This window comes from Pongo pygmaeus, chromosome 9 (assembly GCF_028885625.2).
Source record: "Pongo pygmaeus isolate AG05252 chromosome 9, NHGRI_mPonPyg2-v2.0_pri, whole genome shotgun sequence".
NCBI classification, from domain to species: Eukaryota; Metazoa; Chordata; class Mammalia; order Primates; family Hominidae; genus Pongo; species Pongo pygmaeus.
This window is the reverse complement of record NC_072382.2, coordinates 124,954,202-124,965,933: the sequence shown is the minus strand read 5'-3', so window position 1 is coordinate 124,965,933 and position 11,732 is coordinate 124,954,202. Positions and strand designations below refer to the sequence as shown.

The 11,732-nt window shown below is 45.2% G+C and overlaps 2 long non-coding RNA genes across 2 annotated transcripts; one reads left to right on the top strand and one right to left on the bottom strand.

Annotated features, from left to right (window-relative positions):
* Nucleotides 1–2,288: 2,288 nt before the first annotated feature.
* LOC134740286 (uncharacterized) lies at nt 2,289–3,283 on the top strand. Its single transcript, XR_010127654.1, has 2 exons — nt 2,289–2,510; nt 2,660–3,283. It is a non-coding gene; the product is annotated as an uncharacterized LOC134740286 (long non-coding RNA).
* LOC134740287 (uncharacterized) lies at nt 2,759–10,767 on the bottom strand. Its single transcript, XR_010127655.1, has 3 exons — nt 9,983–10,767; nt 7,452–7,624; nt 2,759–2,909 (listed from the first exon to the last, which is right to left on the bottom strand). It is a non-coding gene; the product is annotated as an uncharacterized LOC134740287 (long non-coding RNA).
* Nucleotides 10,768–11,732: the final 965 nt, after the last annotated feature.

Sequence of the window (11,732 nt, the reverse complement as noted above, 5' to 3'; positions counted from 1 at the left end):
CTCTCTGAAAACAGAGGCAAGTATGAGAGAATCGCAACACAGCCGGATGCATGGGGCTCGTGCCCAGCTTTCTTTTGCTCTGCTCTGTCCTTTGCCCATGACCAGAGCTTCACCATCACCTCTCTGCAGAAGGCTCCATGCCAGAGACTCTTGCCTTTACCTCTCTGCCCAACTCCTGCCAGACTGGGGCCCAGCCTCCCACATAGTTCTTTCTTCCCCAACTCCAAAAAAAGTAAAGGAAGAAAACCAGGACCACTAGGTTCTCGCCTATAGGATCAGCCTTACAGTCAGTAGCCAGGACCAATTCTGAACAGACAAAAGCTACTCTTCCCTGATAGACGAATGGCTAAGACCAGAAGGAGAAGAGAAACTTTAAAAACAGTTGTCCAGGCCCTACCCCAGATATGATGAAGCCAACTTGGGGTGGGGAGAAAGAAAGTGTCATTTTGAGACTCCCCTTGTGACTTCCGTATTGCCAGGTGTGGGAACCCCTGCAGCAGGCCAGTGCTCAGTCTCAGGTTGCTAAGGCAGCCAGTCTGACCTCGGAGAATATCTCCACTTTAAAAGTTTGGTTCAAACTGCTATTCTGCCTCAGACACCCACTATAGCTAGGCTGGTCTCGAACTCCTGACCTCAAGTCATCCGCCTGCCTCAGCCTCCCAAAGTGCTGGGGTTACAGGCGTGAGCCACCGCACCCAGCTGAGATTGCCTTTTGAGAAGAGAATTGGATGGTTGGGGATGGACAGGAGGAAGAGCTCTGTTTACTGTGCCTGGCCAGAACCATAATTCTTCTTGTCATCCTGGCTTAAAATCAAAGTCACGATTGACTTCTCTCTGTCCTCCACCATCTCCTGTGTCCGTCTAATAAATCAAAAAAATCTCTTTACTTTCTATTCAAAAATTTACATTTGTCATCTCTTTTTTCTAGGCACGTGGCCTCTTTACCTCTCACCTAGAATACTGAAAGCCTTACAGATAAACTTTCCATCTCCAATTCCTCCCCAGCCTTTCTCCCCACCCTCCCCCAACCCTTCTTCCCCCACTTCCAATCCCTTTCCTTTCCTTTAGGTGTTTACAGGTAAATCCAATCAATCTTCCTTTGACTATATTGCTCCCCATGTCAAAAACCCTTAATAGCTTCTTTGTCTACTGGGCTTCCATCCCCTTCTTACTTTTGAGCAGAAATTGTACCTATCATTCAATGCCCCAATTTCAACATCACCTTCTCTATGAAGACTTCCATGGTCACTCCTGACAGATGGGACCTCATGCTCCTGGACCCCAAGATGAGTGTACTTGTCTAATAACAGTTCTCCCACACTGTTCTTACTGAAATTATTGATTATATTCATAGCTCCCTTACCAGACCATGTTAGGGTATGTTTCTTTATTCTTTTTTTTTTTTTTTTTTCGAGACACAGTCTCACTCTGTCACCGAGGCTGGAGTGCAGTGGCATGATCTTGACTCACTACAACCTCTGTCTCCCGGGTTCAAGCAATTCTCGTGCCTCAGCCTCCTGAGTAGCTGAGATTACAGGCATGTACCACCACACCTGGCTAATTTTTGTATTTTTTGTAGAGAAGGAGTTTCTCCATGTTGGCCAGGTTGGTCTCAAACTCCTGGCCTTAAGTGATCCACTCACCTTGCCTCCCAAAATGCTAGGATTACAGGCGTGAGCCACCGTGCCTCAGTAGGAAGGCAGAAAGCAGACAGAGAGAGAGATTGAGAAATTAGGGGAGGGTAGGAAAGAGAAAGAAGGAAAGAAGAAAGAAAGGAAGGGAGGAAGGAAGGGAGGGAGGGAAAAGAGGGGAGAGAGGAAAAAAACAAACTTATAAGCAACAAGCATGGACATTTTGAGGACTTCATGGGCCTTTGAGCCCCCACACATCATATTAAGCATATTAAAATACACCAAATCCCTTTTTTTAACTATAAAAGTACTGCAGTATTTTTTATAATTTTACTTTTGAAATTTGGCCCAACAATGATTTCTCAGCAATCACTGTGCATAATCAGGAATTCTTGCAATGAGAAAAAAAACTCGCCTGTAAATTGTTGTCAAATGTGTAAAAATCTTGTAACAATCAATGTAACGATTAATGAACATGACATCACATGTCTTTGTAGATCTACTTCTTAGCAAGTGAGGTGCTTATTCATTTCAGTTTAGGTCTTTCACATTTTTAGATCTTGAACTCAATCCCTAGAGATAAACAGCCCTGGTTGCCAGGGTTTGAATAGGTCAGAAGAGCACAATGATGACTTCACAAGGGTGCTTGAGGTTACCATGGAAATGCTGTCGGCTCCCCCTCCCCAAGTCATCTTCACACATCTTCATGTGGGAGGCAGGCATTTGCTTCCACTATGGAGTTGACTCCATCTCCCAATAGGCCTCTTCTGGAAATTCCCTCCCCATGTTAGATCTGGCAGAGCCACTGGAAGACAGAGCAGCAGAGGGGAGCTGAGTGACCCTAGGTGAGAAGCTGTGCGGCCAGATGACTTCAGCCTGGTGAGCTCCCTGCCTCACCCATCCCTGGGCCCAGAGGGAGAGACACAGAGTGGTTAGCGGTGAACACTGTTTACTGGGCCAACCTGAGCGCATTCCGAGCCCAGGCTGCAGTCAAAGACGACACTAAACAGTCTTCCTTTGCTTTTCAGGTTGCTATGACAGCCAGGAATTTGCAAACCAAACCAGACCTGGAGAAGAAGTCTGTCCTTGGCCCAAAGAGTTTGCAGTTCCAAGTGGTTCTGCTCATGGTTCCTGTTGTCTTCTTTGACACCTGCCAGATGGAAGAACCTCTAAACCTGGGATTTGGAAATGTCCCAACAGAAAGGCTATTTCCAAGCTGGCTGAAGCTGTGTTCGACGGAATTTAGGTGTGATAGAAGGAACTTCTTGGCAAGAAAAGCTGGAAAATATTACAATAGGTCCCAGAGAGAACCTCATTATCTTCTTGAAAAAATTTCTATATTTGTTTAGTGTTCTGTGGTTTGCTAAGCACATTCACATAAATTATCTAATTGGATCTTCACATCCGCCCGGTGAAGGAGTAAAAATAGGTTTCATAATATTTGACCAAAGACAAGGAAAATGAAGTTCAATAAGAACAAGATCAAACAGCCAAGAAGCAACAGAACTGAGATTTGAATCTGGGTTTTCTGACTGTAAATCTAGCTCTTTTAATTCTATTATGATAATCCCCCAAAATATAAAAGAGATCACATCTGAGCTGGACAGTTTAGAAACAGTTTTTTTTCTAAAATAAAGTGATGTTGTAGATAATTTTTTTGTGGTAAAATACACATGATGTAAAATTTACCACTTTAATCTTTTTTTAATTATTTTTTTTCGAGATGGAATCACACTCTGTCACCCAGGCTGGAGTGCAGTGGCGCAATCTCAGCTCACTGCAACATCCGCCTCCCAGGTTCAAGCAATTCTCTGCCTCAGCCTCCCCCGTAGCTGGAAATCCAGGCACACACTACACCCTGCTAATTTCTGTGTTTTCAGCAAGACGGGTTTCACCATGTTGGACAGGCTGGTCTCAAACTCCTGACCTCATAATCTGCCCGCCTCGACCTCCTAAAGTGCTGGGATTATAGGTGTGAGCCACCTTGCCCAGCCACACTTTAATCATTTTTAAATGTATAGTTGACGGGCATGAAGTACATTCATTATTGTGCAACTGTCACTGCCATCTCTCTAGAACTTCATCTTCTCAAACTGAAACTCTGTACTCTTTAAATAATAACTCCCCAAGCCCCTCTTCTCAGCCCCTGGAAACCATCATTCTACTCTATGAATTTGACTACTCTGGGTAACTCATATAAGTGGAATTATATAGTATTTGTCCTTTTGTGACTGGATAATGTCACTTAGTATAACGTCTTCAAAATTCAGCCATGTTGTAGCATATATCAGAATTTTCTTCCTTTTTAAGGCTGAGAATATCCAATTGTAAAGACATACCACATGTTGGCTATTCATTTATCAGTATACGGTCACTTGGGCTGCCTCCACCTTTTGGCTATTGTGAATAGTGCTGCAATAAACACGGATGTACAAATATTTCTTTGGGACCCTGATTTCAATTCTTTTGGGTATATACCAAAATATAGAATTGTTGATTCATACAGTAATTCTATTTTTAATATTTTAAGGAATCCAGGCCGGGTATGGTGGCTCACGCCTCTAATCCCAGCACTTTGGGAGGCCGAGGCAGGCGGATCACCTAAGGTCGGGAGTTCGAGACCAGCCTGACCAACATGGAGAAACCCTGTCTGTACTAAAAATATAAAATTAGCTGGGCGTGGTGGCACATGCCTATAATCCCAGCTACTAGGGAGGCTGAGGCAAGAGAATCGCTTGAACCTGGGAGGCAAAAGTTGCGGTGAGCCGAGATCGTGCCATTTCACTCCAGCCTGGGCAACAAGAGTGAAACTCCGTCTCAAAAAAAAAAAAATATTTTAAGGAATCCCTGTACTACTGTTTTTCATAATGCCTACACATTCTACATTTCCACCAAAGGTACGCAAGGGTCCTAGATTTTCCACAGCCTTGCTAACATTTGTTACTCTCTCTCTCTTTCTCTCTCTCTCTCTTTCTCTCTCTCTCTCTATATATATGCAATCCTGGTGGGTATATAAATGAATGTTTTTTAAACATGAGGTTATCCAAGTTGGTTCATTCAGATCAGTTAGAAAATAGTCTTAGTGGGCCGGGTGTGGTGGCTCACACCTGTAATCCCAGTATGTTGGGAGGCCAAGGCTGGTGGATTACTGAAGTCAGGAGTTCAAGACCAGCCTAACCAATATGGTAAAACCCCGTCTCTACTAAAAACAAAAAAAAATTCTCCAGGTGTGGTGATGTGCACCTGTAGTCCCAGCTACTTTGGAGGCTGAGGTTGCCAGGAGGCGGAGGTTGCAGTGTGCCAAAATCGTGCCACTGCACTCCAGCCTGGGTGACAGAGAGAGACTCTGTCTCAAAAAAAGAAAAAAGAAAAAAAGAAAGAAAAAGAAATTAGTCCTAGTGAAACCAGTTTAGCTTCTACTTGACATGTCAGCTCCAACCCCAGCCACAAATCTCACCGAAGCATTCCACTGGTCTCCAGAGAAAGCACTCAGATAACTTAAGCATATCCATGACTTGCTTTTAGGGATAATGAACTCAAAGTACACATCTTACTCATAGGAATTTCATGTCTTCAATATGAGCAAGAATTCTTCATATAGATTCATGTTACATAAAGGCATCTCCCACCACATCTGGAGGGTAGCTGTGCGAGTCTACGTGGGTGAAGATGAGGGAGTGTTCCAAGAAGGATTACATGGCTGAGAGGATCGGTAGGTTCTCTTCTCAAACAATTCTGGAACTTTGGGAAGTTCCTTTGTGTCTATGAGGTGGCATCTTTATCTTTATCCATCTCTGCTCACTTCAGAGGCATGAGTTAGACTGTATCTTTAAAGGGCTTCAGAAGATGGTGCTCTGTGATTAAGAGGCGGGATGATATCTGATCATCACCAGAGCTGTTACATCACCTGGCAAGAATCATCAGATTCCCCATAATGCAGTTTGGAAGAGTGAAGGAGCTCAGGGCATCTGAGATTGGGACTGGGAATCATGTCCGAATCTCTCAGCCTTGGGTATTCAAGTCATATCAACCTCGAATGCTCCCTCCTCCGTGAAGCAATCCCTGATCACTACATAGGAAGAAATAGTTACCCTTGAAATTCAATAGCTCTTCACCTGTGCCTTTATCAAGGCAATGGCTGTGTTTTGTCTTAGATTTATGGTTATTTAAGAGTGCATTATATATCCTAAGAAATTAGCCTTTAGGGACTAAATCCAGTTCTGGTTTGCACGAAGTATAAAGCAAATATTTCCCCTAAGCTCCCTAGCTGACTTCTCTTATCCATTGATAAGACTCATTGGCTAGAATCCTGTCACATGGCCTTCCCTGGGGGCAAAGGAGGCCTGGAAAGCAGATGTTTGACCGGTTAGCTTCTATGGTGGAGGTAGGCAAGAGAGGGTATTAGGAACAGGGCTGAGTGAGCCAATGAACAGTGTCTTCCGGATCTGTCTTTGTGCTGGGCACATCCTCCGGGAAGTCAGGGGAGAGGCCCCACCATGAGTCTCGGGCCCAGCTCCTGTTCCCTTTGTGTCTGCTGTGTCTGTCATGGGGCTCCACACCAGTTTGAAATGGATTGATTCTCTACAACACAGGATACAGAGAAGCATGACCGACTCAAGTCAGGTCCTGCCAATTCCTGCAATCTACACTCCCTTATCATGCTTACCTCACATTTATAAAGAACCTGAGGTGACAAAGCACTAGCTTCCCTATTTTCTCCAGATACATAACTGAGACGCAGAGAGGTTCATCATTTATTCAAGCTGACTCAGTAGGTGACAGTACAGGAGAGGCTCCATCCTGGTCTCCTGATGTCGAACCTCATGCTCTATCCAGCATCCTCCACTGCCTCTTGGACACTGGTTTCAGGCCATGGCTGGCATATCCCCCACTCCACCTCCTGGGACAGTGTCATCAGGAAAGGTGCACATCAATGCAAGAGGCTACAAGACTGTTAAGAGTGTATGTCACGCAACTGTGCGTGTGCCTGTGGTGGGTGGGAAGACGGGGGATGCTTCTTCTCCCCTCCCATCTCCTCAGCCTGGCCATCGCTGCCATCAGTCTTGTCACTGAGCAGCTGCAAGCAGCTGCTGACAGCTCCCAGCATCTCAGCCACAAAATAAATGAGTTCCCCGCAGGCAGGACACCAGTGGCATAATGAGGCCTCGCATAGATTCTTCTTAGTTTTATTTTATGGCTTCTACTGAGTCTTATCAAATACAAAAAACAACAACAACAACAACAAAAAAGCCCAGCTCTTCCCTGGGCCCTGTCCCACCTGTTTCTGCCAGCAGACACCATGAGTTTTTTATTCTCATTCCTGACCTTTTAGGAAGAGGCAGGGTCACTCTGTGTGGTAATCTTCCACACTCTAGAAGGAGAATGGAGCTGGTCGCTAGGCAACCTGGTTTCCAGCTTGACTCTGTCTCTAACTTGAGTTTGACCCAGAGATAGCACATCTCCTGGCTGGGATTCAGTCTACAAAGTGAGGAAGTTACACCAAAAGGAACTCTAAGGTCCTGCCCAGCTTGATAGTGGACACAGCAGCTGCACAGAGGTGGAACAAATGCAGGCTTACAGGCTGCAGACACATTTTTGAGGCTGAATGAATGAAAAGTACATGAGCGCTTATGCTAGCCGAGGACAGCTAGCTGCCCTTGTCCAGCTGGGAACATAGGAAGATTCCTGTCTGTGGTTTGGTGGTCTGTGTTCTCTACCATGTGCTTACATGTCAACAAAGGGAAACATGCTGCTGGGTTTTCAGAAAATCACAAGGTGTCTGGCTAGAGAATGAAGCCAGGCATGCGTCTGGTCACCAACCTGATGGCTTCTGCCTTCGGGGAGAGGTTGTTCAGGATCACAGCAGGTCAGCACAACACAGTGGCAAGAGCGCTGAACGAAGAGTCAGGCTGGGGTTCTTATACCTTTTGTGCTACCAACTAGCTAGGTGGCCCTAGCCACGTTGCCGTTCCTCGCTGCACTTGTGTCCTTTCCTGTAAAATATGGAGGTTAGATCGGATGTATCTGATATCCCCTTCAATCTAACAATCTGAAATGTATTGCCTGTTCTTATTCCTGTCTCATTTGGCTCCCTTATGAAGACCGCTTGTCTAGTGGGTAATTCTAAGCATCATTAGCCAAAGAAAAGCCTGCTTTTGATCTCAACCCAGAGTTGGGGACCGATGTGAGGGAGGAGAGAACATGAAAACACTTTTTACTACTCCTTTTGCTGTGTTTCTAAGGAAGTCACTAGACCTCAATTCCCCACCTAAAGGAAGGAGATGCTATCGTCCCCTTTCTCTGAGAGGGGAAAGGACCCCTGAAGATCCAGTTACAATGTATCCTGGAGTCATGGAATATTTTGTTGCATTAATTAAGGGGGAAGAGAGAAGGACATCAGTTGCTGAGCAACAATGTGCCTGCCCTATACTAGGTGCTTTCCTTCTTTCTTTTTTTTTTTTTTTTTTTTTTGAGATGGAGTCTAGCTCTGTCACCCAGGCTGGAGTGCAGTGGTGAATCTCAGCTCACTGCAACCTCCGCCTCCCAAGTTCAAGCGAGTCTCCTGCCTTGGCCTCCTGAGTAGCTGAGATTACAGGCACATGCCAACACACCCCCGGCTAATTTTTTGTATTTCTAGTAGAGACGGGGTTTCACCGTGTTCGCCAAGATGGTCTCAATCTCCTGACCTCGTGATCCACCCGCCTTGGCCTCCTAAAGTGCTGAGATTACTAGGTGTTTTCTTTATATAGTCTCCTGTTATCTTCTCAACAACCATATGAGAAATTTTACAGATGAAATAACGTAGGCTGAGGTTAAGAAATACACCCAAGTTGGGCACAGTCAGGAGAGTGGCCAGAATTCAAAATCAGCCTGTCTTCCTCCAGAACCACCTCTGCCGGTGTAACTTTAGCAGGAATTAAAAGTAGCATGTGGGAGAACCTGGAAAAGTCCAGACCTAGCTGAAGCCAGGCATGAAGCTGGTACACACAGCACCATCCTACTATAAAGCCTTGGGCTCCACAGCAGCTATAGACACCTTCTCTGCTTTTTGTCTTGACTCTTTACTCTTCCACTGGCCTCCTGGAAGGCCTGCTGAGCTGGAGGGATGGGTCTATGCATCCTGAGTGCTGGTGGGAAGATGGAGGCTGAGATCTTTTCTTCACCATCAAATGTCCTACAGGAGACATCAACCCCACAAAGCCCCTGCCTCCTCCGCTGACCACATAAATCAGTGCTTGGGACTGTCACTGTACAACGTGTGCCTTACCCTCTATTAGCACACAGGGTTCTCAGTCACAGTCTTAAAAAATGTTGTCCAGTCAAGACCCTGAAAGCCAGCTGGGGCCTCTTACTGTCCAGCCATAAGAGAAATAACACACTGAATAGCCAAGCCAAGAAGCGTCCTTGCAGGACAGGAAAGAATATATAAAGATAACCTTGTTTTAATAGAAAAAAGGAAATGAGACAGAAATTGGCTCTTTTACTGCAGGGAATGGAATCCTATGAACTCAACTTTAGTTTTAGTTGGAACAAATATTTACTGAACCTCCTATGTGCGAGACACTGCAGCAGGCGCCTCCATCATATTATAATTCCATTTCTTCCTCCCACCGGTATTGGGCTCAGAAGAAAGAAAGGCTCAGTGAAGTCAAGGGACCTATTCAGAACTACTGGAAGCCCAGACTTTCTGCCTTTTCACCCGGAACCCTTTCCATCATTCCACAGCTGCCTTCTCCTAAGTGTCCTCATGAGCTTGTATCATCATCTGTAAGGATGGGTCTGGACCTCAAAAGGTGGATTCTGGACCTCAAAAAGATTAAAAGACACGGACCACGGCCAGGCACAGTGGCTCATGCCTGTAATCCTAGCACTTTGGGAGACCGAGACAGGCGGATTGCCTGAGCTCAGGAGTTCAAGACCAGCCTGGGCAACATGGTGAAACCCCGTCTCTACTAAAATACAAAAAAATCAGCCAGGCATGGTGGCAGGTGCCTGTAATCCCAGCTGCTCAGGCAGCTGAGGCACAAGAATTGCTTGAACCCAGCAAGCAGAGGTTGCAGTGAGCCGAGATTGTGCCACTGCACTCCAGCCTGGGCAACAAAGCAAAACTCTGTCTCAAAAAAAAAAAAAAGATACAGTCCATGGTTCCCAGGTATGAGATGAGAGAAGAGCACAGGTCTCCATCTCCCCCTCAGTTCACAGCACTTTTCTCCCTGGATGTCTTTTTGGTATTTCCTACACTAGGTGTAAGGTCCTGCTGTGATCTCCATAGCACTCTGCCCTTCCCCGAGCAGAGCATTTCTCACTCCACGTTCTAATTGCTTATTGGTTGTTCATTTCCCTTAACTCACCAGAAGCTTCTGCAGGACAAGGACAACTTTTCCTTTGTTCACTGTTGATTTTCCAGTGTTTGGCATATAGTAGGTGTTTCACAAAGATTTGCTGTATTACTGATTGAAAGAAAGAATAGAAAGATGGATGGAGGGATGGCTGGATGGATGATGATTTATCAGCTCTTCAGTTACCATGTCTCCACGTAATTGGGTAACTTATCCTTCCATTCCTGACAAGTTAACTTACCCAACTTCCCTAGTTTGTCAGCAGTACTATCAAAAGACAGTGAGGTGTAAAACCTTTGAATCTCCTGACTTTATATCCTGCTTCAATCATTTACTAACCATGGGATGATATGCAATTTATTTAATCTTGCTAAAACTTAACCTTAGTTTCTTCATTGTAGTATGATATTGTGATACCTATTAATCATGCTTATAATCTCTGGAATACACCAGGAGGTAGATAAATGGTCGGTATCAATCTTGGCACATGTAACAATGTATTCAGTCATTTATACTCAGATTTGGTGCCTCTTTTCTCTTCCACTCCTTTCTTTTTTTTTTTTTTTTTTAGATGGAGTCTTGCTCTGTCGCCCAGGTTGGAGTGCAGTGGCACGATCTCGGCTCACTGCAAGCTCCACCTCCCGGGTTCACGCCATTCTCCTGCCTCAGCCTCCTGAATAGCTGGGACCACAGGCGCCCGTCACCATGCCCGGCTAATTTTTTGTATTTTTAGTAGAGACGGGGTTTCACCGTGTTAGCGCCAGGATGGTCTCAATCTCCTGACCTTGTGATCCGCCCGCCTCGGCCTCCCAAAGTGCTGGGATTACAGGCATGAGCCACCGCGCCCGGCCTCTTCCACTCCTTTCACCCACAGTGATTGTTATGTACTTAACCCTGTCTAATCTTTCTTCCCAATGTCTTCTACACTGTTTCACTACCCTCATCTTATCTGCCTATTTAATGCAATAGGTCCTAAACAGTTCCCGTCCTTCAGGTTTCTTTTCCAATGCATCATACACTCCCGTTGATAGCTCTAGAATTCCTGTAAAGGAGAGGTTTAGGGTGGTACTCTTTGGCTCCCCAGAAATTGGGAAGGACAAGAGAAGTGTCTTGAAGCTGCATGTGTATATCAATCTACAAAATATTGAGACAAAGGCAGCTCGATAGATACGAAAGGGTCGCGAAAGTTCTCCACCTGGCCAACTGTTGGAGTCACCTCTAGGCAGAAGCTGCCAATTTCCACTTCCTAAAATATGGTTCTCATCAAGGTGATTTTTCTTAAATTTATTTCAAAGAGCCTGGAAGAGACACTGCAGAACAAGTTCTAGAATCCTTTGCCTCACATTCAGAACTTGTCACAATTTTGCCCCCCAGGGCATTTTGCTTCAACAACAATTTTTATTTCAAGCATTTCATTTCATTCAAGGCCCCTCAATATGCCAAAGCTATTCCTAATTCCATGTCTTTGTCTAGGAATGCCCCCACTCGTGGCCCTCCCCAGCTCCTCTCTTCTAATGACATTCTGTTCATCCCCCAAGGCTGGTTCCATCATTGCTCTCCTCTGCAATTACTCCAGCCTAAGGTGCTCCTTCCTTTCTTGGAATTCCCACTGTTTTTTATTGTCAGGATAATTTACTGTGGCATTTAACTATCTAACTTTCTTGTATTGTTGTTGAAACATTTCCCATGTTGGTGTTTTTTCTCCCTCTGAACTGAGGTCCATTCAGGGTAAGGACTGTCTCATAATCTTGGGATCCTCTGA